At 41.5% G+C, this 27,218-nt stretch overlaps 2 protein-coding genes across 13 annotated transcripts in view; one reads left to right on the top strand and one right to left on the bottom strand.

Moving 5' to 3' along the window:
* LOC127476606 (uncharacterized) overlaps positions 1-27,218 on the top strand; it is a 623,146-nt gene that overhangs the window by 169,554 nt on the left and 426,374 nt on the right. The window lies entirely within an intron of this gene.
* Positions 1-27,218, bottom strand: part of PCDH15 (protocadherin related 15) — a 670,595-nt gene that overhangs the window by 522,909 nt on the left and 120,468 nt on the right. Inside the window, exon 3 of one of the 12 annotated variants that reach the window (XM_051799600.1) lies at positions 7,575-7,655. The exons of the other annotated variants lie outside the window; for them this stretch is intronic. The gene's annotated coding sequence lies outside the window, so the exon portion shown is untranslated. The remainder of the gene's footprint in view (positions 1-7,574; positions 7,656-27,218) is intronic. 12 annotated transcript variants of the gene reach the window in all.

Below are 27,218 nucleotides of genomic sequence, written 5' to 3'. Positions count from 1 at the left end.
GGTGACTGTGAAGAGCTAAAAAGAAATACAGGCAAGAAAAAGATTCAGAAACCAAAAAGGTGAACTTGGTACATGGCTCTTTTTCTTTAAGAATCCCTTAAAAGTGCCCTGCTCCAGTCTGGGCACGTTCTTTCCTCCCCGTAAGGTTTAAGAAAATCGAGAGAAGAACTGAGTAGGGAAGAAAAGCAATGTGCAGTAGAACTAATGCAAGCTAATGAATAACTGTTCCCATCTTATTTGTATTGGTCCCTACAGTCATCTTTCAATTTAATGAACAAAAAAGTGCAAAATATAAGGAGTATGTGGAACATGGTTAAAAAAAAAAAAGTTATTCACAGAACTCTAATTTATAAATTTCATGGGCAGTTAATCTAAGTTGGAAACAACTTTCAAAATGAAAGATTTTCTATTTACAGATGGGTGAAATGCCAACATAAACATAAAAGAAAATAGAAAAATAAATTGAAAGATCTCCACTTAAACTTTGTCAACATTTGTACAGGCCTGCCTATCTGCATCCTATTTTACGTGAATAAATCTATGCCAAGTGACAAAATTTATCGTAACTATAGATTACATGCTAAAAATGCATTTGCATCTTTTTACCAAAATTTAACCCCCCAAATCTGATAGCAAGCTGCTGACCCAACACTATTCACACACCAGGATAAAGGAACTCATTTAATCTTGAGGCAGCTCTTCCATTCCAATTATCTTTCCATTAGAAAAACTTTGAAGCATATCACCCTACTAAAAAGGATTCTGAATTTGAATGGAAAATTCACTGCATGGAAAAAACATTTTTTTTTTCACTGCAGCTGATACTTCACTCCAGCTCAAACCCTTTCTAAACCTTCGAGGTTACCTGCAGAAACCTCCCTGGCAGGAGGGGGGAGCTGGGGGGGGCTCTGCTGCCAGGGAACAAGGGACAGAAGGAGAGGGAACGGCCTCAGGCTGTGCCAGGGGAGGCTCAGGTTGGCCAGGAGGAGGAATTTCTCCCTGGAAAGGGTGGTCAGGGCTTGTCAGGGGCTGCCCAGGGAGGTTTGGAGTGCCCATCCCTGGAGGTGTCCCAGGAAGGCCTGGCCGTGGCACTCAGTGCTCTGGGCTGGGGGACAAGGTGGGCATCGGGCACAGGGGGGACTCCATGGGCTGGGAGGGCTTTTCCAACCTTCATGGCTCTGTGATCACCAACAACCCGGAGTTTTCCACATTTCCTGGTCACCAGTTCCACATAAGTACTGTAACTGATTATTTATTTGGGGCAGGCAAACACCAGCACCAGCAACACTTTAATTGCTGTGCCACACACAATATGTGTGTCCAACGCTTGGCTGTACAGAACTGTAGCAACTAATTTTATTTCTGTTACAGGAGCCTGGTAGTGGAGAGGCTATTTCAGATATCTAGAAAAGGGAAACACAATAAACTCATTTTATTCCTCAGTCATTTCAGAACTTCCAGAAGTTTTTGTGATGTACTGTGGTTGAAAGCATTCTTTCAATTTTATATATATAAACCTTATCACTCTCTCACTAAAGGGCAAGGAAAAGCTCTGTTTTTATCTGTCATGAATGTTTTCCTTCCAGAAAGGGATGTTCAACAAGCCTGTGTGGTTCTCTAATGCTCTATAATGCACTCTCAAGAAAAGCTTGGGAATTCAAGAGTCTGTGTTGACCATTTGCTCATTCTCCATCACTGCCTGAGAACAATATGATGTCTTTAATTTTCTGCTCCAGCGCCTGCTGCTCTTATCGGGCCACTTTAGGCAATGCAGGGCCAGATCCTCAGCTGTGACAAACAGATGTTATGTCAGTTTAGCCCAAATGAGAAGCGAGATGAAGGTTCTCATGCCATCACTGAGACGGAATTTTAAAATATTGAGGAAGGGTACAGAATTTTTCTACAGTTCCTTCTTGACCTTAGAATCTTGAATTGTTAGAAACACTTTGTAGCACTTGAGACCCTGGTCACCAACCAACCTGTGTTAGGTGGAGCACTATCTGCAGGGATTGATACCAGTGTACCAGACACACAGAGTACTCTGCAATCCCACTGCCCACTCCATGCCATGCTCTGCATTGAGAGAGGCATTTCAATCTAGCACAAATATTTAGAAGGAAACTGTCAGTTAGCAGACACAAAACATCCACCTGTGCATAATGCCAATGTTCTGACTAATGCACTGCCCAGAAGAAACCTTGAACTGAATTAATCCTTTTCTTTGTGTCTTAATGACCATCCAGAGCCCAACCTGCTGCTCAGTGCAGTTCAACCTGAACAGGTTGCTCAGAGCCTTTCCCAGTTAGGCTTGAAAATCCCCAAAGATGGAGTTTCTTCAGCTTGTCTAGGTCCTTTTCCCACTGTTTAATCACTCTTCTTATGGAAAAAAAAATTCCTACCTGGACTTTCTTATCTAACCTGTGTCTGTTCTCAGGTGGGAAGAGCCTTGGCCATCTCCTCTACCCCTTCACTGGGGGGATGAAGACCTGTTCCATGAGGCTCATTTTCACAGTTTGCTTGAAGAAGTAAATTACACTTCACTGGTTGCCACAAAAGCCAAACCAAAATGCCACTGGAATACAACAATGTAGTTGTCTAAGGGCCCTTCATATTCCAGCACCATCTCCTGTTTTTCCTAGTCTTTCCTTTGAGAAGTGCTCCTGTTTGACACTGAAGGAGAACCATTTGTTTAAAGTGACTTCAATTGACAAAAGAGGAAAAAAAAAATCAAATAAAACGCAAGAAGGATTATAAAAATCAATCAGCAGTTAAATAATTCATTTACTGAAATGTCATGAAGTTTGCATCGTACGACTTTATTCACCTGGGTACCACAGAATCTAAATTAAGGATTACACTGCTTTATAGTCTCTTGAGACACACAGCCCCCTTTGTATCACAAAGTGCAGCTTCATTTTCTTTCATATCTTCCTCATTTTGTACAGTTAAAAATATTTGCAGATAAATACCATTAGACTTCAAACCGAAAGCCATAGGGTCTACAGATATTGAAGCCTTTCAGTAATCTATTTATTCACTGTGCAGATGACTGTCATAGTCAAAAGGGACATTTTATAGGTTAAGAGTAAAGTGATTAACCATGAAAGGGACTGGGATGCTCATGGATATCACTTTGAGGCTTTGCTGCTCAAGTCCTGATCCCTCCATCTGGTTCTGGCAAAGCAGGTCACACAGCCCAGGCAGGACAGACTCAGATTAAATGCCAATATGTATTAGTGGGGGACAAAGTGGACTGCAAGTAAAAGTATAAAATTCACCACCCTGATATTTTCTGTCTAAAGCAATCCAGGACTCCTGCAAAGAACACTTTTCGGATCAAACACACAAAAGCAATTTTCAGGACCAGCAGACAAAGACAATGTGAAGGTTGAGGCTGCTCATGGAGAATGAACTATCACTGCATTTCTCCTTTAATGAGACAATTCTGCTTAAAGTCTGTCTTCGTGTCTCTGTCACTGCTGTCTGGCACAGTGCTCAGATAGACTCTGACCTCTTCAGGTGTTGGACACCACTTCCAAAAACCTCCCAGAAACGACCTAATATGCCTGCCATGAATTCCTTGTGTTAACACGGGAGATGCTCCATTTTCCAACACCTTTAATCTTCAGCTAAACAGAGGATGCCCCATAAAAGATCACCAAAGTAACCTGAAGCCAATCTAATAAAATTATAAATTAATCTTACTGAATGTCAATAAAAACTGACATTCCATCTGTCTCCTCTGGATTCACCAATAGGGATAGCCTTTGTGTAGCAAGTCTTTATCTTCTTCTCCTCTCTACTGTGTTTAAACTGTTCTACCAGTTGGCTACACTATTGAAATTAAACATTTTCTTTCCCCATAATCATGGAAAACCATTATTTCCAAATACATTTTTTGTGCATGCAAACAACAGTAAATAAAACTTTCCTGGAAGATGAAAAGAACAGCAGCAGCCCCAAAAATATGTAACATATTTTTCAGGAAAAAAAAAAAAAAAGGCAGAGTAGCAGCTTGCAAAAAAAGCTGGTATTTTTCTTCAAAAGTGCAAAAAAAGGAGATTATTCTTTGTAACAATATAACCTGACAGCCCAAGGAAATTCCTAACCATTCCTGGGAGTCACATGCCTGCACACTGCCATAGATGATTTCTTAAAATGAGATACATTCTTTAAACCTCATGAAATGTGGATACAGAAAACGGATATAGTGGGTACAGAAAAGCCTGTCAATATTTTTAATATAATCCCAGATAGAACTTTGCAGTTTCCTTTAAAAGTTAACTTTCAGAGGGACAGTAAAGGGAAGACACCACACCTTTATACTGACCCACAGCTGCTGTGCAACTGCAATTAAGGTCTGCTATCCTCTGTCAGAACTCATTTTAACCAAGGGACTGTGACTGTATTCAGAAAATTGAGGTGTCATCAAGTTGAGAAAACAAATTACTCTGGTTGCAGAAAAAATAAATTCAACTATTGAAGTTTATCCTCTCTTTTGCTTTATGCCTCCCAATCAGTCAATGCAATTCAGTCAGTGAACTCATCAGTCAATGAAAACACGTTAAAATACATTTCCTCGATGCCACACACTTTGAGGTAGATAATGTACATCTTGGGTGACTCCATTTCACCTGTAGGTGCCCAGTCCAAGCAACCTCTTTGCACCAGAACACCAGCATTTTCCAAACACCTGAAAATCAACCTCGCTAAAACAGACGTGATTCGTACACACTGTGACAAAGGAAATCCAAAAAAATAAAGTGACAACCCACCTACACCAAATTCCAACCCTTGCCATGCAAGGGCCCCCAAGGAATTATGTTCTCCTGAGTGCAGACCACTCCAGCCATCAATTTGAGGGCTGGCTGATGGTTGCAATTAGTCAAGTGAATTGCTCCTAACAATCCCTCACTGGCAACAACTTTGCAATAACAACATTCAGGTGACGAGAAGAGTAGAAAGAATAAAAAGATGATGGTTGGCTGACAGGCTTCAAGATTTTTAATATAAAATCCTTTCTGCTAATTCCATTTCAATGTAATTCCCACCAGTGATCTAAGTGGGTTTAAGCTGTGTTTCCACAGAACATGCTGGCAAACAAAGTCAAGTTTCTTCCCCTAATTTATTCAGGACATACAGAAAATTCACTCATGTAATTGTATTCCTCTGGCTCTGTTGAGTTTAAAATCACGTTTAGAAGGGGCCACTAAGGAAGTGATCAGTAAATGAAACTGCAGATGTGTTGCAAACAAAGAAGTAAATCCAAGAAAAGGGCAGGAAAAAAATATGGGGTTTTTTTGTTTGGTTGGTTAGTTTGGGGGGGAGGTGTTTGTTTTGTTATTGTTGTTGTTGCTTGGGAGGTTTTTTTGATTTTTTTTTGTTTGGTTGGTTTGGGGGTTTGGGGATTTTTGAGGGTTTTTTTCTTTTTTTTTCTCAGCTCTACAAAGCAACAAGAAAGAACCACCCTAGAGATAAAACTCTTTGGGGCAGCAGGGATGAAGTTGCTGAGGGGACATGAAGCTGCTCAGCAGTTCTGCTGCCTGAGGTTCCTCTCGCTGGACACGACATGAAAAACCACGAGGCATGACAAGACAAAGCCCTTCCATGGCAGAAAACATGAGCTTGTTCCTAACAGATTTCTGTTTATACTGATTTAGTTAAGCCCCCTTGGTGCTGTAGAACACAGAAATAATCCTGTCCCTGCACTGAGACAGAGGGAATTGTTGCCCAGAGAAGCTGTGGCTGCCCCTGGATCCCTGGAAGTGTCCAAGGCCAGGTTGGACGGGGCTTGGAGCAACCTGGGCTGGTGGGAGGTGTCCCTGGGCTTTAAGGTCCCTTCCAACCCAAACCATTCTGGGATTCTGGGATTCCATGAATGAGGAAAAGAGCCACTGGCTCATCCACCCAGCTAAGTACCACCAAAATGAGGGCAGATGTTAATAATAAAACCAGTCCCAAAGGTCGACACGTGCAACTGCTGATTTTCTTCTCCTTGTGGTGTGGCAGATGTCAGTAAGTCTTCCACCTACAAATAAATCATAATAAAACCTACTCCCAAATGTTCTAGCTGTGCAAGAGCTCTCCAATTAGCCAGTAACCTGCTTTGACTCTGGTGAAGCACATACAGACAGAAGCACTCCTCTGAAATGAAGGCATTAGAGCACCAGTTCATCAAGAGATGATCTCTTAAAAAACCCTTTCTGATTTTATGACCTGAGCTACCACCTCACAAAAAAAATATAATCTATCTGAGAAGAGAACCTGAAAAATAGAAAACGAAGGGATGTAATTTGCAGGTACTCCAAAAATGACTTTTGCTGCAAGCTGATATCCACTTGTGTGCTCAGGATGACCTGTGGTAACAATGGCATGAAATGCACTGCTCCTTCAGTGCTAATTAGCAGTGCTTGACTGCTCATTCATCCCTCTCCTTGTTCCTCAAACCAGGGCTTGAGACCAAGAGATTAAGATTTGAGAGGCATTTGATTAACTTGCTCAGATGCCAAGCTGGTGTTTCAGTTATGTCCTGTGGTCTGCCTTGTTTGTGACCTGGTTCCCTGCACTGCTTGATGGCCAGGCTCCTTTTAGTCACCTGCACCTTTACAAAATGGTGATCTGAACTGCAGAACTGCCCTAAAAAATAACCAAAGGGTGGTTGAGTTTCCTCGTGGCCACAAAACCACTCAGCTCTCCACATGCCCCCAGCGGCCATCGAATGGAGCCTCAGCCAAAACACACGAGCAAAAGGGATCAAGAACTGAAAGCAGCACACAGACATTAAAAAGCATTTCATACCAGTCTGGTTCTGCTGTTCTTATTCAGAAATGAGTAAGGTCAGACAGCTCCTGAGCGTGACATGAAGCATAACAATCCTGTGCCGTGCTGAAAGACACTCATCTTGTTTGGCAGATAAATTATGGCAGATTCAATTTTGTGCACGGCACAAAACCGGAGAGAAATTTTGTCTCAAGTCCACTGAGACAGGAAACAAACGGATAAATTGGGATTCTGAGGGCTCTGGATGGCATAAATACTGCTCTAAGTCTTGGTATTTATTTCTGAAGTGAAGCAATTAGCAAACAAAAGGAGAACACAGTCATTTCAGGCCGAGTGACTATTGTGCAGTGACTTTATACTGGATACTGTTGTCTCAGTTTCTGACTCCACAGGGATATGTTGCCACTAGACCCATTAAACTTATAAACGTGCATCTCCACATGCATATGGTACAGAAGGTTTTCTCCATGTTATTTATAATTGCCCAGATAAAATACTCCTCCTTCTCCAACATCAAGTCTCGACAGGATATTTATATCAGTAATTTGTATTTCCAATGCATCTCACATCAGTTACTGTTTTATCATTACTATTTTTAAGATAAAAAGTTGGATGCCTGCTAGATACTGTAATTTTAAATGAATAACTCCAAATAATACATTCTCCCACTCCAGCACATCTTCTCCTTTGCCAGAATGGGGTAATATGTTAAATTTCCCACAAGAAAGAATGTCAATTTTTTTCCCCTGCTTACTGCTCTGAGCATAATGAAGTAGCAGCTGCTTTGTCCTTACCAGTTCCATCCTCAAAGAGGGATGCAGGCACACGTGTGTGGCTGGGCACTGGACTGAGCTTCTACTAAGTCATGCAAAAAGCTGGTGAACAAACAAAAAGCTTGATTTGCCACATCATTTCCCATTTCCACACCACCAGTGTTACTCATGCTCTTGGGGAATACCTACATCATCACCCGTATCTTGCCTTTCATTTATGCTCTTCTTGTCTGAGGTAACGAAAAACATTTTGGAAATTAAATTTTCCTTCTGACTGGGGAGGGGAGTCTTTCTGAACCTAATGTCTCTCAATGTGCCACACACTGTTTTCAGTCAATTTAGGAAGGGTCTTCAACAGACAGTTGCTATGGAAAAGGAAAGAAAACCAAACCAAAGCAAAAATGAATCAAAAATCTTTCTTGTATTGAATTAGTCATCTGCAGGGGAAAACAACACTGCACAAATGCTCTCTGCACATATGGCATAATAAATACAAGCTACAGAGACTATGTTGGGATAAGATATTACAAGAAAATTCTTCCCTGTGAGGGTGGGGAGGCCCTGGCCCAGGTTGCCCAGAGAAGCTGTGGCTGCCCCTGGATCCCTGGAAGTGTCCAAGGCCAGGCTGGACAGGACTTGGAGTAACCTGGGCTGGTGGGAGGTGTCCCTGCCCATGGCAGGGGGTGGAACTGGATAATCATTAAGGTCCCTTCAAACACAAACCATTCTGGGATTCTGTGATACAAAGTACTGGCAAATATACACATATTTTATAACAACATTGTTCTTTGTTTTCCTGACTTTTCCTGTAATGTGAAGATTTCGACTAATATAGTCTGTGAGCACATACACAAAAACTCATATTTAAAAGTTTGTTTGGTTTCTTTTTCCCAAAATAAAATCTTAGGGATAAACTCAGTGATTAGATTTGTCTATTCAAACTGCAGGACTGTGACCTGGTGCCAGAACAGCAAGGTCCTGACAAAAAGCAAGGTATAAACATGGATAGGTGTTGAGACAGTCAATTATTATGGTACTATGTTATTATGCATTCTTAATTTGAAGAAAAACATTTACAAATCAACTCCTGTGGTTTTAAGCAGGACTGTTTTGACAGAAAACTTCCAGGTTGTGACAGCTTTACATGGAAACCTGTGGCATTTCACAGAGCAGGTCCCAGAACAAACCAGGGCACACACACAGAGGCTCCAGCTTCCATGACCTCGTTAGTTATCTTTCTGTTTATCAGGAAGAAACCTCTCCTCCTCACTCTTGCAGCTGATATTAAAAACAAGAGGCAGCACTGAGGCTGGAATGATGCACAGGCACAATTATGAAAGACATTAAGCGAGTAGAATTGAATTCAACAGCCCATTTGATGGTGACAGGATGATCTGCAGTAATGGGGGCACAGAATCAGACTACTCAGATCAGTTAATCCAGGCTTCTCCAAGAGCCTGTGGAATAAAGAGCTGTTTGACCAAGTGCTGGGCGAGGCCCATCAGACACGCTGGCTACAATGGGAAAGATCCCTCACCTTGGATTGTCTGAGTTCTTACTGAATGAGAGGCTTCTTCCCAGCTTGAAAAAACAGGGTGACCTTCAACATGCCCCTCCACTGATATTTAACTGCAGGCAGCAGGTCTGAGCACCAGGACATCATTCTTTCCTGTTCACCCAGTGCAAACACATTGCTCATGGACCACAGTCTGAGCCTGTGTGAGATACAGGGAATAAGGTGAAAAGGAGGAGAGGGGAGACAAGGAAAGGGAAGACAAGGAGACATTCAGAGACTTCACTGCTTGGTGAACTATGAGGACATCAGGACATGGTCCTCATGTTTTATGGGAACTCTGGTAGCAATTAATCACTGTACAGGGTAATGGCAGCAGTTTGCAAAAGCAGCTGCAAGTCACAGCAAGTCAAAGAATAGTCAGGGTTGGAAGAGACCTTCAAGATCAATGAATCCAACTATCAACCCAGCACTATCATAACCACCCTTCATCCACGTCCCCAAGTACCACATCCAGACACCTCTTGAACACTTCCAGAGTCAGTGACCCCCCCCACCACCCTGGGCAACTTATTCCAATGCCTGACCACTCTTCCAGGGAATTTTTTTTTTTTCTAATATCCAATCTGAACCTCTCCTGGTGCAACTTAAGGCCACTTCCTCTCATCCTTTGGCTTGAGACGTGGCAGAAGAGACAGACACCCCCCCCCCCTCACTGCAGGTCATTTCAAAATAAAACCTACCATAGATTTGGGGGCTGTAGGGGGTGGAAGTAGAAACTGAGTTGAAATAATTCAGGAGAAGTAGCTCATACAGGATTCTTTAATTATTCAAGTCCTTCCAAATGCTCCATTGGACTGAAGGACTGTTAATAAATAGACAATCAACGCCTTTTTATGGATTATTCTGAAATGCTGGTTTCTCTATTAATTTGAAACATTTTTCTCTTCAATCCCATTCACTTTTTGTCTTGCAGTCCCTTCAGGTGTTCTGCAGTTACTCAGGACTGTTCAGTAACTGAAGTGCTGCTGTAAGTGACCCAGAGGTCCCCACCCAATTAAGAGTGGGCTTCTGTTCAAAAGGGGAAAGAGGTGTAGGCTGTTCTGTTTCACTTCTCTTACTATTTTACTAAGAATGTTTTATAGCTCTGAGTTGTTTCCAGGTTACCCAGATCATTCTGCATAGCAAATGACAAACAAGTCTTCTTAAAACAACCTCACACATGCACTGAGACTTAATATAGACATTCATCCTGCAGCTACTCCCGGGAAACACAGGGATGATGTGCATATCATTAAAGACATTTGCAGAGGGTTCTCACCTCCTTCCTATTCTCTACTGAGTAACCCTTGTCTTGAAATACTGTCCCAGCCTTCCAGACACCGAACAGCTCAAAAGCTTTGCACTGAAATAAATGTGACACGTCGTGCAGCTCCAGAAATATTTATATACCCTCAATGCAAACAACCAAAATATCCCAGGATACAAAAGACTCAGTGCTGGCTTTTGAAGAGTATTTTTTAAAAAGTGAATGTCACTTCTTCCCTCTCTGAGCCCCAGGAATAACCTATTGCTAGAATCAGACTTTGTTTTTAATGTCACTGGAAAGGGAGAGCTTCCTACAGGCTGGAGAGACGTGCTGGCAGCATCTCTGTGAGAGTTTTCCCTGGAGGGGAGGGAAGAGGGCAGGAGGCTGCCAGGGAGGCCCTGCAGTCTCCACCCTCAGATTTTCTCGGGACCCAGACCCTGAAGAGCCTGGTCTGACCTGCTTCAAGCAGGAGGGTGGACTAGAGCCTTCCTCAGGTCCCCTTCCACCCACCCTGACTCCCACCCTTGCTTTCTCACTCCTGTAACACTCATCCTAGAAGCTGGAAAGACAAGGAATTCTGTGGTGTGAAGGTCTCCCTTAAAACTGCTTCCTGCAGAGTCTCCCCAACTTCCAGCAAAACCGATGGGAGCTGAAGTATGTGGTTGTGCAGGAAGAGAGGATGGAAAGCACCCAAATGATGATTAAAGCAATGCTGACAATATTTACAGAAAAGAAGAGAAGATGCACTAGTGGATTGTACAATGAGTGTGGCCAATTTTCCTTTGCAGTGAAGACACACGACTTTGTCAGCAGCAATGAAATTGGATCTTGTTTACCACTGTGAGCAGATCATAGCACATTATTATCACATAAAAGTAAGATAAATCCAAACATCCAGCAGCACAGCACATCTAGCTGGATCTCTGAGGCAAAGTGACAACCACGTACTTATCATCACACCGTTACAACGCAATTAAAAGTACAGAATCAACAGCTGATAAATTTCTTATAACAAATATAACACTTGCAACGAGCACAAAACATGTTTTATCACAGCACCTTGACGCCAAATGAACAATCTGTTTTTAATTATATGATCTCCAGCCGTTAGCACGACACACAAAATCTCGTGAGTTTGGCACGAATATTATTTAGGATTTGAAATTGTTTTTCGTATCACATTTGCTACACTCTTAGATTTAGGAAAAATAAAATGAGCACAGAGTTGCCAGGCTTGCCCACTGCATTCATAGGAACTAAGATCAGCGTTTTTAAAAGCCATGTTCACTGGCAAAAATGAATATATTAAAGACACAGCAGAGTTACAGGGCCACAGACACAATCCATTTATAGCTCATTCTGGAAAAAAAAAATTACACAAAGAAAGCTCAGAGGTGAATTTTTTGGCCACATTTTTTGGTCTGCAGCAAAAGATAAGTGACACAGATGAGAACATTTGGGCATTATCTATCGAACCTTTACTACTTCCACATCAACATTTTCTGTTTAGAGAATCTTCAGAGAGTTTTTTTTATCCTATGTATAATTTAATTTTATTTGCAACAATGCAGTGTAATAAAACACTTTTGTGGGAAGGTTACTCCTTTTTATTTTATGAAAATTGCATTTACTTCATTCAGAAACACCTACCTTGTGTCATGGTGTGAGCTAAACTATGTTTTAATGAAACCTGTATGCTTCTTTTTATTTAAGTCTGAGCTAAATTCATAAAATATTAAAGGAATATCGAATCATGTATTTATAAAATACAGTACAGTAAATAAATAAATCCCCAAAGCAGGACTATCAGCCAGGACAATGGTAATTAAACCCTGAAACTCTCCCAGGTATACAGCTTACTCAGCAACACACATTAAATACAACTACTGAAGTGTGAGGATTGATCAATAAAGTCTGTGCTTACACCTGTAAAGCCCAGGGGGAAAAACACCAGCACACTGTGCAGAGCAGGAATTGCAGTACCCAACCCAGCCAACAGCACAGCCCGAGGCTGAAGAGAAGTAAGAAAAGACCCAGTCAGTCAGCTATGAAAAGATGCAGCAGCAGTGATTTGTTAAGTGTTAAAAGGGAATTTTAACCAAGGTAATAAAAAGAGTAAGTCCTTCTCCCACAGGCTTCCTTCACACACACCCACCTTCACTTAGAGCAGAAATACAAAAGTGTAATGGGTAAATCACTATTTATTAACAGCCTTTACATTAAATGAGCAGGATCTGCTGTGCAGCACAATCTTTCAAGTAGAGAACAAAATGAATGAAAAAACTTAATCAGTTCAGAAGAGTCCTAAATTTAACAGTAGATACTAGTAATGCTCAAAGCTGTGATACCATCAGAATCTCTTACATATCCATTTACCTTGGTTAAACAGTACTGAATTCACAAAATTAATAAAAATTTAGATCAAATCCAAAGAGTGTTGGGACAGAAAAAGAAAAGAGGGAGAACTGAAAGCCACAGTATCCTTTCTTGTCAACATCCACCATGTGTACTCTGCCCTGGAAGGAAAGAAGCTCTAAGGACTGAGGTAGTGGAAACAAGCCAAAGATGTGAAAAATGCAGCATTATAATGCAAATAATGAGCAATACCAATGAAAACACCAGAATATCTCATTTTTTTTTTGGAGTGTTCTCTTGCCTTTAAACTTCATCCTTTTTCAACTACTATGTATTTGTTAGTAAAGCCACATATTGAGCTTGGCAGTTAAATTTCATCTTCAGGTTGGAAATACCATTTGGTCCTGCAACCACAGGGAAAGGAGGAGAGATAAATAATTTCTCTGAGGAGTAAATGTATTCTTAAAACCAATCATTGGAAAGTCACAAAGCCCTAAGTCTTGGTGTTTTCCTCTTTCTCCCTCACCCCAGAATTCAAAAAACATTTCCAACGTTATCAAAGCCTCCCTGCTTTGCAGATGTGAATATAAATCGAGTGGTTAGCACTCATCTTGTAGCTCCAGTGAGAAGGGGAATATGCAGCAGGCAGACAAGAGCTCGCTCTGAATCACTCTGCAGGCCCAAAATTGCACAAATGATCAGCACAGCTCCATCATTTTGGTGATGTAACTCACCACTCCTCAGAGTTTAGCAGGTCAGGGTCACAGCCACACCACCTGCTTTTAAACTGTGTCCCTCTCATGCTCCACACGACCTTTTAAAGCCACAAAGACAACCTGTGTGACTCTCACACGTACACATATGATTAAGACTTAGATTGATCTTAACTATTACAGGCTCCCATTCCAAATGGTTTGTTTTTAACAGGTTTTCCTGGTTCCCCACAGAAGCGAAGAAAAATTGCACTGGTGCTCTCAGCACAGCAGGATCTCTGCTTACAAAATTTCCATTTAAAAGTACTAAGGAAGGTAACTTGACCAAACAACCGAGGCAAATAAATACAAAGCAGCTCCCCTGTCCCACAGCTGACCTAGAATAAGACAAAGATCCCATAATAATTACTTTTGCCACAACCATCAACCTGCATGTGCAGGTTTATGGGTTCACATCACAGAACAAACCAGGAATCCCACACATATTTACAGCATAGCAGAAGTGAACCTGAGGCAGCACCTGTGGCTGCTTCTTGACATCAGAATAAGGCAAATTTCAGAAGTCTCAAATTTGCCCATCTTCTACTTTCATCTCACTTGGTAGATTTTTGCTACTTTTCTGCACTTCTTGCCCTTGTGTTGGTAACAAGGCAAGACAGCCCCGAATTCCAGCTTTGAACTCTAACAATGGTGTTGTCTGAGATTCAAAACCAGAGGTGCAGTGATCAAAAAAACTTCCATTTGTATCACTTTCTCTCATGATCTTTTTCCTTACATCAATTCAGACAGAATTTGTTCTATTTCTGAGTGTCATGCACTGTTCTGTGCAGAATAAATAAAACCCCTGGCCTCTGCCCTCCAGCTGGGACTCACATCCCATGCAAAGGCATCATCTAACCTTGTATTTCAGTCATCTATGGCCTTCTGTGCCATATCTTGGAAGTGCAGGAAAAATGTACTTTCCTGACAGCACTTCAGGTCTTGCATCTTCCCATCACTTCAAAACTACAACAGTGTTTTGAACAGAAAGATTTTTTTTTTTAATTACCAACTTCTCTTCCACTGAAAAGAGTCCTGCAAAACTTCAAATCATGCATCACTCAAAGCTGAGTATTTTTTAAGCTACATTTTTTTCCCCTCACTTGTTAAGAGCTCTTCTGCCTTCTCTTTCAGATTCTTCCACCACACAAAGTATATCAATAGGATCAACCAAGGAAATGACTGGTGATGATGACTGATGGCAACTTGAATTATGAGAACATTTTGCTTTCTCTCTCTGTTAAAACCACTCTTGTTTGACTTGTGCTGGTGGACAGGTGTGACACTGAAATAAACCTGTGACTACACCCCTATTGCAGCCACAATTGTTCCTGCATTAACACACTGACAGGTTTCTCAGTGTAATCTGAATCTCTCTCAGTGCTCTCTCCATGAATTGAGGGCAGAATTTTATATCTGATGTGCTCAGGTTTGCTGTCAGGTCTCCCTGCTTAGACTTCCAAATTTAGCCCTCTCTTGCAGAGTAAAACAAACACACACCAAAGCCAAGACAAAATATTCCAACTCTGACTCTTCTTCACTCCCTCTGTCAAGTCATATCCCAAAACCCTCTCCCAAGCCTATCACAGGGTGTACCTGCCCAGTGTGACAAAACCACACCTCACCATTTAGAGCTGGTTTTATCCACTGGGCAGTGCAGGTGATCCCTGCACACAGGGATGCAGGACCAGACTCCCCTTTGAATACTAACAGCAGAATATTGAAGCAATCCATAGTCTCAAACCTCTCTGAGAAAAGCTGCCATTTCACCTCAAATTATCACCAAGGTTGGAAAAGACCTCCAAGATCATCAAGTGCAATGTTTGAACCATGGGCTGGTGCTCTGAGTCGGGCAAGGAGAGCTCTCAGCATCTTACAGAGCAGGGCTTGGAAACACTGGACCTAATGCACTTCATTTTCAGTGCTAATGAGCAAAGCCCAGCTCTAGCCTTAAATCACATTTTCATTCACATGCTTATTTGAAGTAATCTATCATCAGGATTAATGTAATCACACATCCAGGAACTGATAATATTGTACAAAAAGAATAACAGAGACTCAGTAAAAAAAAAAAACCTCTGCTGTGCTCTGCAGGAAAGTGAGGCACCATTTGACTCGTGGAGCTCTACATCAAACTCTAATGGGCCAAAATTAAGAAACACCGTGTTTCTTAAGGAGTACATAAAATTTTGTATATATGAACTAAATACTTATAAAATTAAAGCACCTTTCCACAATACACATTTCTTTGTTGCTAAATGGCTTTCCAATACAACCCGTATCTGTATTAACTGATAGCAGAATAAAAGCCCTAAAATACCATTGATTTTCCAATCATTAAACAAAGCCCACCAAAACCCCAGGAAGATGCATATGATTTTTAATTATCTAATACGTGTATATATCCTAAATACAGGCAGATAACCCATTTTATGCCTCATTCTAAACCTCCTGTAATAACTGCACTCCAGCTCAGGTAATTTAATTTCATATTCTTTCAAGAACATACTACTGCAGTTCTATTTAAAAGATAATAATTCTTTTGAAGAACTTGTTAGAGAGGCTGATAGAGTTCAGAGAAATTCTTCGCCCAGGTGGGATTTCTTAGGAAGTTTTTAGAAAGCAAATCAATAAATGTTTGCAGATTGAAAATCCGATCACACTCGTGACTGTCCCCAGAGGAAGCTGTGAAATTGTCATTTCAGTGGCAGGATCTCAGCAGAATTAGTTATCTGTCCTGGAAAATTGCTAAAGGATAGGGGACAGCAGTGGGTGTAGCAAAGGCACTCGGAATCAATACAACAATACTTGTGTTATTTATCCTGGCAGGCCTTTAGCTTGGTTCTGATCTCTATCATATAAAAGGTTAAAATTTCCTTTGTGCTTCAATATTTCATAGAGTCATCTGAACAAGATCAGATGCTTATTTGTGGAGGGTCTAAGGAGGAGATGTTGACAGGCATGATATGATGATATGAAGAGTTTTATTTCTGGTTTATTAAATCAAATCTTACTTTAGAGATCCAAGACTCACTGAAACCTCTTGGATTTACTTTTTGTCCCCCTCCCCACACTCCCTCCAGCCCTGGTCTTACTTCTACTAGAACAGTATCTGGTATCAAGAAGTACCAGCTCTTTAAGAATCACAGAATTATTTGGGTTGGAAGGAACCTTAAAGACCATCTTGTTCCAACCCCCTGCCATGGGCAGGGACACCTTCCACTAGACCAGGTTGATCCAACTATCCCTCAGCTGTTCATCCCAACCCCTTTTCTGTGCATGCCATGTCTGCCAACATCTTACCACCTCTTTTTCATCAAAAAAATAACAGTACCTGAGAACATGCTACAACAGAGCTGTATCCCCTGCATGCAAGGAAATCAGGAAGGTAAAATAAAAAAGCTGTGGTTGTGCTGTATTTACCAAAGCAAATGCACACATCTCTGTGTGCCTTCCTCACCTCAGTGGAGGAAACAGGGGACAGGGGAAACAGTTTTTTCCAGTTCCATTTCTGTAGGATGACATGGAATATTGGAGAATTTTGCGTTTTAATGACCCATAGAGCATCTGACAGACATTTTGACTTTACACCAACCTGTTACAGAATCAGAACTGAATAAATTCAAACCCCCCCCCAGTTTCCATATCTGGCTTCAGTAGGTGGAACTGCTCTTGGGGGGGGTGGAAGCTTTTAAAAAATATTTTTTCTCTTTTGTTTTTTTTTTTTATTTCTCTTGAGCACTTCCCAATCTCTCCTCCTGTTACTCCTACTATGTGAGTGTGAGCAAACTGTTACCTAGAACTTAATCCATAATTCACAGAATCACAGAATGTGCTGAGCTGGAAGGGACCCACAAGGATCATCCAGTCCAACCCTCAGCCCTGCAAAGGACCATCCCTGTGTCACAGGGATGTCACATCCTGTGCCCCAGAGGATCATCCAAACCCTTCTGGAGCTCTGGCAGCCTTGGGGCTGTGCCCACTGCCCTGGGGAGCCTGGGCAGTGCCAACCACCCTCTGGGGGAAGAACCTTTTCCTGAGATCCAACCTGACCCTGCCCTGGTACAGCTCCAGCCCTTCCCTGGGTGCTGTCCCTGGTCCCCCCAGAGCAGAGCTCAGTCTCTGCCCCTCCTCAAGAAGTTGTAACTGCAGTGAGGTCTCCCCTCAGTCTCCTCTGCTCCAGCTGAACACACCAAGTGCCCTCAGAGTCCTCCCATGGCTTCAAATCAAGGCCCTTCCCCATCCTTGTTGCCTCCTTGGGACACTCGAATTCAAGGTCTGACTTGCTTTAAGCCAGGTGTCTCCAGTGGATGTGGAACACAGCACAAATTACGTGTTGAAACTGTACAGATGAGTAACGTTGTTGTCATGAGGACCTCGGGTACAAGACATTTGTAGTTGATGGTTGCCTTTTCTCACTGCATAGTAATTTGTCCCAAACTGTGGCATCAACACTGAGTCTTTGACAAGTGAGAGTGGATGCCAGAGTTACAAAGGTCAGATTAACAGTGAATGTAAAAGGCAGTAATGTGTACATTGTCCACAGATGTGACAGTGCATTGAATGCAGGGCTGTCCAAAAGGGAATAAAATGACACAACCTCTCCATTCTGGAATGTCTGATGAATTCCTGAAGAGCAAAGCAACCTCCTGCTTCTTTAATGTACACAACTCCCTTCCACAGAGAAATCTGTGCAACCGAAAACCTCCCACAGGGATATCCTCCAAGATTAAAACCCTGCCCACACTCAAAGGAAAAGCTCTCAGGGGAATGGGCAACAACTACTTAGTACCAACTTCATTGCAATAACAATGAACAACTTCATGACAATGGAAATGGCAGTTTCATGATGATAACGAAAATAACCATGAAGATGTTTTCTTTTTCAATCCAATTGTGTACTGAAAGGAATGAAAAATACTTTTTGTGGTCTTGGGCCAAGCATTTTGTCTCATACAAACAAACAGTTTCTACACTGAATAGCATCCTAGGAATGGTCTGGCCTGAGAAAAACAAATGAGGAGGTAAAAGCACAGGTTATAGCTCCAAGGTTCAATCAGAATTTCCTTCACAGGACTTCATGTCTTTATAGGGAAAATAACAGAAATAAGATAATTATAAATAGCTACTTGACACAACTACAGCAAGAACCGTAGTCAAGCTCTAATCCAGCTAAATGGAAGCAGAATGACTGGAAGAACATTGGGGATGATGAGAAATAAATGAAACCTGGCTTTTACTCGTGGAGATTAGTAAGAAAATGTGATTGCAGGCAGATGCATTTGTTACCTTACATAGAATAACGTAAAACACATATTTTGCTTTTCACAAATAAACTTACACAAATAAACTCACTGAGACAGCTTTGTACTAGTGACTGGCAGGGCTCTGCTCTGAGGCAATGCTCTCTAGCACTGAGCCAGACTTCCTGAGAAAGTGCCAGCTTACAAATGCTTTTTAATCTTTGCCAAAATCTGTTCTCAGAACTCGGGTGAGTTGGGCAACAACTGCCCAAGGTATCTGTAGCCTGCAGCATTCTCTGAAAAGAACAGCCCTACAAATCAAACAATTTAAGTAGCACAAAACTTGAATTATCCCAGTTTCCCTGTTTATTTACTCACTGAGGACTAACTCAGGTATCTGTCAAGGACAGCCCCACCAGGCATCCAACTGAAGAAGGTGGAGTCATCAAACAACCTTCTTTGGAACAATTTGCAGGGGAAACAGGGAGCACCGGTCCCTTGGAGTTATGGAGCTGCTCACATATAGCTGAATTTGTGAAATATTGTGAAAATATGCCCACTGTGAAATACAGTTTCTTTCCCAGCATCAAGCCAGCAGCTGAATTATCAATGCTCACTGAGATGACATCCCTTGTGCTATGTCTATAGCAGACCCTTCTCCATATTCCAGAAAGGTCCCCTCTTTTCTCATCCAGTTACCATAAAAATTTTACCACAAGGCTGAGGCACAGCCTTTCTTTCCCCTCTAGACTTCAGAAAACTTGTCATGTGCTCATAATAAGTTAACTACTAAAAAACATCTGTTAGGTTAGGAGGTAACAGAGTGATAAGAAGGCCTCGAGGATGATTTTTGAAGATGTTTTCCCGAGGAAAATATGGAAATCCTCCTCATCTGAGGAGAAATACAGAAATTAGCAAAACTCCTCTTCATGTTTCTAACAGCCCCAAAATCTCCTGTTGCTTTACAAAACCTGCTACAAACCCATCTCAGTTCTGCTCTGTGCTACACTTTATTTAATCCCTCAGACCACCTTCACAATTGCCTTTAAACTTCCTCTCTGTGAGTCCAATTTTAAACCCTGGTGAGATTGGCAGGAGCTGAATGGCAAGCACACACCTCCAACCTGGAGCTCTGTGTCACCGCGTTCAGCCCGAAATCCTTCTGAAGACACGGAGCCTGACCAACAAAAATGAAGTTAATTATAGTGGGTCTAACATGAATATGTAGGCTATGCCAGTCAGAAGAAGAACTCAATACTTATTTTAATGAGGGTCACCACAGAGGGCCATTGGAGAGAATGCTCTGTGTGGTTTACTCGTTTAAATGGAAAGGTTTCGGCGATCTGCAGAAATGATTTTTATGTTTCCTACAGAACAATGTGTCTTTGCTACCGTGAAACAGAGAAGACAACAGAAAACCACAGACAGAAAAAGGAAAGCTCCTGTCATCACCTCTAAGTTCCTGCTGGGCATTGGGCATTTCAGCTGAAATGGCCTCTCTTCCCAAAGAGAATTTATTAGACTTAATCAATAGGCAGTTTGGGATCAAATCTTCAAAACCAGGCAGCACCCAGCAGCTCTCAGTACAACCTGAATGTCCACTTCAGCAGATGTTCAAGTACTAGAACAAAACTGGGAATGGAGATTGACCCTTTTCACAGACAAAAGACAAAATGTTTTGTGTAAGTGTAATTTTTGTTCTCCTCCTACCATTATACTCTGGAGTAAAAGCACTCTTGGTTCCTGGACACTAAAAATAGGTGACTAAAACTTCAAACAGAGCAAATTCCTTTTGTGGTGTTGTTTCATATCCCCAGCAGCTGCAAGGAATCATATTTTTACATTCAGAATTGCAAGAAACATTGTTTCATTGAGAGGTTCTTCTGTTCCCGCTCCCAAAGTGCAGACTTCGGATAAAAATGCACTTTACAGGGCAATTTATGAAGGTGAGTTTCCCACCTTGTGAAAACCTGATTGTGACAAGCCACACATTTTAAAAAAACACAACAAAACAAAACAAAAAACCCAACCCAGCACCCCCAAAGCATACAGAAAACTCATCATGAAACCTAGCCAAAATCTCCAAAGATTGGGACCATTCTGGAATGCTGATGCACGTGGCCTTAGAGGGGCAGGCTGACAAAATGAGGGGACAAAGGGCAAAAAGGGCCTGAGAAGAGAGATGGCACTGAGTGCTCGTAATGACCAAACCTTAAAAGCCTCAGATTGGGCTAGAAACTGAGAATATGAATTTCCTGATTTATAAGGATGTTAACAAACAACAAACCCCCAAATCAGTCAGCCTCTGTGAAACAAACTGATACAGAGATAATAAAGAGGGAAGAGCCCATAAGTAAATCATTTAATCTCACGAGTATTTCAGTAGCAAACAGCAAACAAGGCACAATCCACAGACCAGGCAATGGGGAGATAAAACCCTGTGGAGAGAGGCTGGGAGAGCTGGGGCTGCTCAGCCTGGGGAAGAGAAGGTTGTGTGGAGACCTCACAGCACCTTCCAGGGTCTGAAGGGGCTACAGGGAAGCAGGAGAAGGACTCTGCATCAGGAACTGGAGTGGCAAGACAAGGGAGAATGGCTTCCCAACGACAGAGGGGAAATTTAGGTTGGATATTAGGAAGAAATTGTTCCTTGTGAGGGTGGGGAGGCCCTGGCACAGGTTGCCCAGAGAAGCTGTGGCTGCCCCTGGATCCCTGGAAGTGTCCAAGACCAGGTTGGACGGGGCTTGGAGCAACCTGGGCTAGTGGAAGGTGTCCCTGTCCATGGCAGAGGTGGAATGAGATGGGCTTTAAGGTCCCTTCCAACCCAAACCATTCTGGGATTCTATGAAAACTCATCCCACCTAGGGATGTGTGCTAGGACATGTGCTCCAGGGACAAGGAGGTGCTCCAAAACAAGGACTATGCCAATGATGATGGAAGATTATCACACATGAAAGAAAAGCAAAACCATACCCTTTACCTCTTCTCACTGGAATCAAACTTACTTCCTTTACACGTAAGTATACACTCATTTTGTAAATATAGTCACAGAATGAACCAGGTTGGAAAAGACCTCTGAGATCCTGGAGTCCAACCTGTGACTGAACACCACCTTGTCAACCAGACCATGGCACTGAGTGCCACATCCAGTCCTTTCCTAAACACCTCCAGGGACAGTGACTGCACCATTCCCCTTCCAATGCCCAGCCACCCTTTCTGTGACAAATGAAATGAAGCCATTAGAAATACTGACACTCCCCTCCTCAAAGCACCGTGTCAATCCACTTTAATGTATTGATACTATTTTTGCATCGTTCCAAAGCAGCACCAGACAGGAATATTCTCTGTCACTACAATTAGTCAAAGATGAAAGTACCCTGACAGCTCCTTCTGGAGCTCCAAAATCAGGACATTTCACCCTTCTGACACCTCCCCTGCACTTCCCCTGCAGAGGCCAGCCCTGGTTTGTCCTGATCTCCCTACCCTTGTACATCTCCTGCTACAAACCCAACTCTGTTTCCTGGCCCTCTCTCCTCCCTTTCTAGTACTTTCAACTATCAATCAGTTGAAACAAACCCCAAATATCTCCTCCCCAGCAGCAGCTCCACTTTTCAAGAAAGTCACAGTCAAGGTGGGACAGGGTCAAAGGAGGGGTTTGATGCTGGTCCAGAAAACCCTTTCACATGAAAATCAAATGAAAAAAAAAAAAAAAAAAACCTAAAATATATTCCTCTTCTCAAATGAAGAGATGACAGGCTGCCTAAGTGTGACAAGCAGATCAGTCCATTTTGTTTTTACCAGGAATCAAATCAATTAACAAACTGGAATTGATGGTAGTTTATGGAGAACATCAGCATCAATGGTCCTCTATGTAGTTTATAGTTTAGCTGCTGAGAAAACACTAAATGCTGTTTTCTCCAAACCACTCACATATATAAGTACATACTGATGGTATGATGGAGCAGTTGTGTTGTCACGTGCCTAAAAATATTGGCAAAATCACGGAGTGTGAAAGAAGGAAGAGGAATTCTGCAGAAATTTATTCAGTGAGGAAACAGATGAGAAAAATATTATTTCTTTTTCCAGTATGTTTGGCACAAAAAATCTTTAAGAAAGTTGGAGAAAAGCTGTTTCCAAGTTTGAAGTTTAAGCTTCTAAAATGTATCTGAAATCAGCCAGATTCCAACAATGGTTTATAACAAATTCCTTTGCTTTCTATAGTGCACTTCTTTATTGAAAACTTGGTCATAAAAATGGCACTGGGGAGGCTCAAATTTGCAGTATTCAGCAGTTACCTGGTCAAAAGTGCTCAGTCTGCACGTTAAATTAGAATTACCAATTAATATTAATTTAAAAAACCCTGATGTGTAAAACCTAACATAAAGGCAGCAAAGTCCTACTGGATTTTTAATTATCATCCATTGCTTTAATTGGTTCAATCAACCTTATTAAGGCCTTGAGGACACACACCTTGGCAGCTCCATGAACCCAGGGTCATTGGCTGGAATTTGGTAAGCAATTCCTTAATGTGGAAGGAGGTTGGACAGCAGGTTACATACCAGGGGCCCAGAACTGAGATTTTGACAGGAAAAATTATCCTGACTTCTTCCCAGACGCACCTCCACACCAAACTCTGATGTTTGACACTTCTTCAGTGCTTCATTAAGGATTTATGCTTGGAAAGGAGGAAAAATGTAACAACTTTGAGTGCTCTGGAAGGTTCTCAGCTTCATCTGCTTCAGACAAAAAAATCTGTGGTACTAATGTTCCTCTGACTAACAAGAATTCTCTCTGACACACTACTTCACTTATTTAAGGGCTATTTTGATTCAAGTACTAAAAGATATGCAAAGCTGAAAAAAAAAAAATAAAAATTTAAACCCTCTGAAAGTACTTCTGTAACTCGAGTCTTGAGGGAAGAACAGAAGCTTTGGGCATTAAATAATTGAAGCTCCATAAGCAACAGCAACTTCCACACAGCAGAGCTTTTCACAGGCATTTCATGTTATTGCAAATGCTTCACCAGGCACAAGCAGGACTGTTTAAGGTCCCAATGCATTTTTAAAAGAGGGAATTAAAGCTATCCATTCCAGGTCATTACTCATGGAAGACAAGGAGACTTCCTACTACTCTAATAGGTGGTTACTCAAGAACTATCTCTTCGTCCTGGGAGCACACTGCCTTGATTATTCCCTCCAAATTCAATTCTTCATTACTGAAAAATAAACCTGGTATCAACATATCTTTCTGGCCTGCCCAGTGCATATTTTTAATATTATTTTATCTCATTTGAAGGTTCAGGAAAATCTAATTTTCATGGGCTGGAAATCTGTTCCCCTTTCCTTCTGCCTAACAGAAGCACAGAACTGTTTGTTCATTGGGGTGTTTATTATTAGAACGTCTGGCACAAAAAGGGAAAAACATCCAAAAACCCTCCAGCTACCAATTTTACTCTGAAGTCACACTGCCAGCAGGCAGCATTTATCACATCTGAATGTCATCAAGCTACTTGGCCTCAGAATATGGAAGAGGAGTGAGTAGGAGTGATGTGTTCTGAGACAAGAAGCTCCAGGTTTCACCCCTGCCCAAAGGACAACTTGTTGATATCAATATGAAAATATTTTAATCTATGTTGCAGAGTCACTGAAGGACTACTAAAAGATAAGCTTTGACTGTCAATTCCCTATAAAGGGATAGGCTGGGTCACCCCATAAAACTGCAGGTTTTCTTCTTGTTGTCCAAAAGATTGCAAATTAATTTCTGTACCTTCCTTCAATTAAAACAAAAAACATTGTGAACTGAAACGTCAGAAATCTGTAAGAGGGAAATATCATTTGCCTTGTACTAATAATAGCCAGATTACAAAACTCCATCAATCATTTATTTTTGAGTGAATAATACTTCTCCGAGGCAGGATAATCACTAACAAAGAGAGGGCAAATGAGCAAACCAAATAAAAGCCATGAATGAAAGCTCAGCTTATGGCCAAGAATCACCAGCTCAAAGGAACAACTGCAGGTACAAAGGGTGGGAACACAAGTGCTGGACAGTCAACACGACTTACAAACATCGAGCTTTACTTTCCATGCAGGTGGAAATGAAGCCCAGCCTGGCAGAGGTACCTGGCTGGGAAGTGGCTCAAGCCTGACAGAGTTCAAGGAGCTCCTGGATGGCACACTCAGCCATATCATTTAGTTTTAGGTAATCCTGTGAGGAGGAGAGAGTTAAGACTTGATGATCCTTATGTGTCCCCTTCAACTGGAGATATTCTATGGTTCCAAGAATCTCAGCAGGAAAATAGTGAGGGGTGACTCACAGCAGAGTCACAAACAATGCAATTAAGGTACAAAGGTCCATCTATTGGGGAAAAAGTCACAGTCTGGAGAAAATAAAAAACCCAACACGACATTAGACATTATATAGCTGATCAATTAATACTTTGTCCCTAAAATCATAGCTTGGTACAGAAGACAAGCTACTAGGAACAAACAGCAGCAAGATATCCCTTGAAAAATGGCCTGTCCAGAAGTGAACTGGATATTCTGAAGTACTATTTAAGAAAAAAATATATATGACCTTAACCATGTACATTACAAAATAAACCACCCATAAAGTATGATAACCTATCCCATTTCCAGAACACTGTAATGCCCTGGTGGATCTGTTGTCTAAAGAATACATGAGTTCTTGTACATAAATTTCAAACTTGAAAACTTAGGCCATCCCAGCCATCCCAGTAGAGCACTGAAACCTTGCTTGTGCAGGTAACATTCGTTAAAGAGAAAGAAATAAATGTCTTGTTCTTGTTTACTTTTGTATTGAAACTTTCTAAACAAAACCAAGTAAATAACGATAATAAAATTAATAAAAGAAAAAAAAAAAAAACAAACACCAAAACCACCCGAAAACTAAAGGCAAGACATGGAAATAGCCAAGGATTTGAAGGTTACAAAACAGTGTTCTCTAGGAAAATACGATTTTGGCCGTGTTTTTCTTAGGAAAAAGGGCAAAGCCAATTCTCAATGCAACATAATGACTGTCATATATATTAGAGAATATATAAGCTTATTTGGAATGCCACCTATCACAAGGTTGGACTGTGACTAAAGCATAACCATTTCAAATGCTTGGATACCAGAAGAAATCTGGCACAGCTGCAGAATGTCATTTCATCTCTACTGTTCGCTGAAAAATTTATGTGCCCATTACTACCTTTGATGATTATATAGACACCATTTACTTGGTCTAAAGTGGATGTCAGAGTATACCTTGTCTTGATGACAGCAATAAGGAAATCAAAAAAAAAAATCACTTCATGGAAAAAAAGTGATTAAAATTGCTATGAAATTCCCATTACCACTGGACTTCTGATAAAAATCATGACCTTGGCAATCAGCACATCTGAACCAGAAGTGAGTGAAGTATTAACTAGGCCACTAGGAAAAGGAAATCAGCTCCACAAGAACTCATCAAGAACTGAAGACTGGATCACACTCACAGATTAACCCCGTGGAAGTAGCACACGACTTGGCCTGGACTTCCTAAGAACCACCCATTAAGTAAATTTGGCAGGGACCACCCTCCATTTGTCTTCCTGATCATTTGCTTTCACCACTGGCTGCTGAATGGTGTTACAGAGCCTCAGTGCCCTGGGCAGGGCATGGCTGATGCACACCATTCTGTTCTCTCTGATCCCTACTGTTGTTTTTCTCCACGAAAAATAATCGTGTTTGGGTTTTTGTTCCAGTGTAAACATGAAAATTCGAAGTCTCTGAAGTTGCCTCTAGAAGACACCAAGCACACTGAAGAGATGCAGATTGTCCTATCCACAGCAGTGATTAACTTGTCTCAACGAGAAAAATCGGTAGTATTTTTTACAATTTACTTTTCCTATCCCTATTTTCCCTATTCTTATGGCAATATCCTCATCTAAAAATAAGTGTAACCCTTCAGGTTCCTGTTTTTATGATAAACTGATTGCATACACAAAAGGTCAGTCCAGTAAAACGCAAACTCTGCTCCCCTGGGCTCAGGCACACATAGGCACAAAGCACTGAAGGTCTCTGACAAAAACACTCTCCCCAAATCTTTATGTATATGTGACAGTCCACAAACTTGTTTTGACCACAGGATCTAGACAGAAGGAAAAACAGAGAAACAGAGACAGTAAATTGCTGCAAAACCCCCTTGAACAATAAGCTATAAGGCAAACACTGCATAGGAAAGTGCCTTCGTTCCCTAATCTTTCTGCCTTTAGAATTTAAAGCTCTTTGTGACCACATGGATACCACAACAAAGTGACGATTTCAGCGTAAACACAAAAGCAACAATCCACAGAACACCTCTGAGAGGCTGTTCTTACCTGTTTATTTATTTCTCATGACTGGATTCTGCTTCAGCTTTTGTACAACACTGAGAATTGTTGACATGGGCACAGCTGGGTATTGCCTTGCACTGACAACCCAGGTAATAGAAAGGGCTTTTAGCATTCCTTGT

Source organism: Manacus candei, unplaced genomic scaffold (assembly GCF_025592945.1).
Source record: "Manacus candei isolate 608988 ecotype Guabito, Panama unplaced genomic scaffold, ASM2559294v1 h1tg000050l, whole genome shotgun sequence".
NCBI classification, from domain to species: domain Eukaryota; kingdom Metazoa; phylum Chordata; class Aves; order Passeriformes; family Pipridae; genus Manacus; species Manacus candei.
The sequence above is the reverse complement of the archived record's forward strand: the minus strand, read 5'-3'. Positions and strand labels throughout refer to the sequence as shown.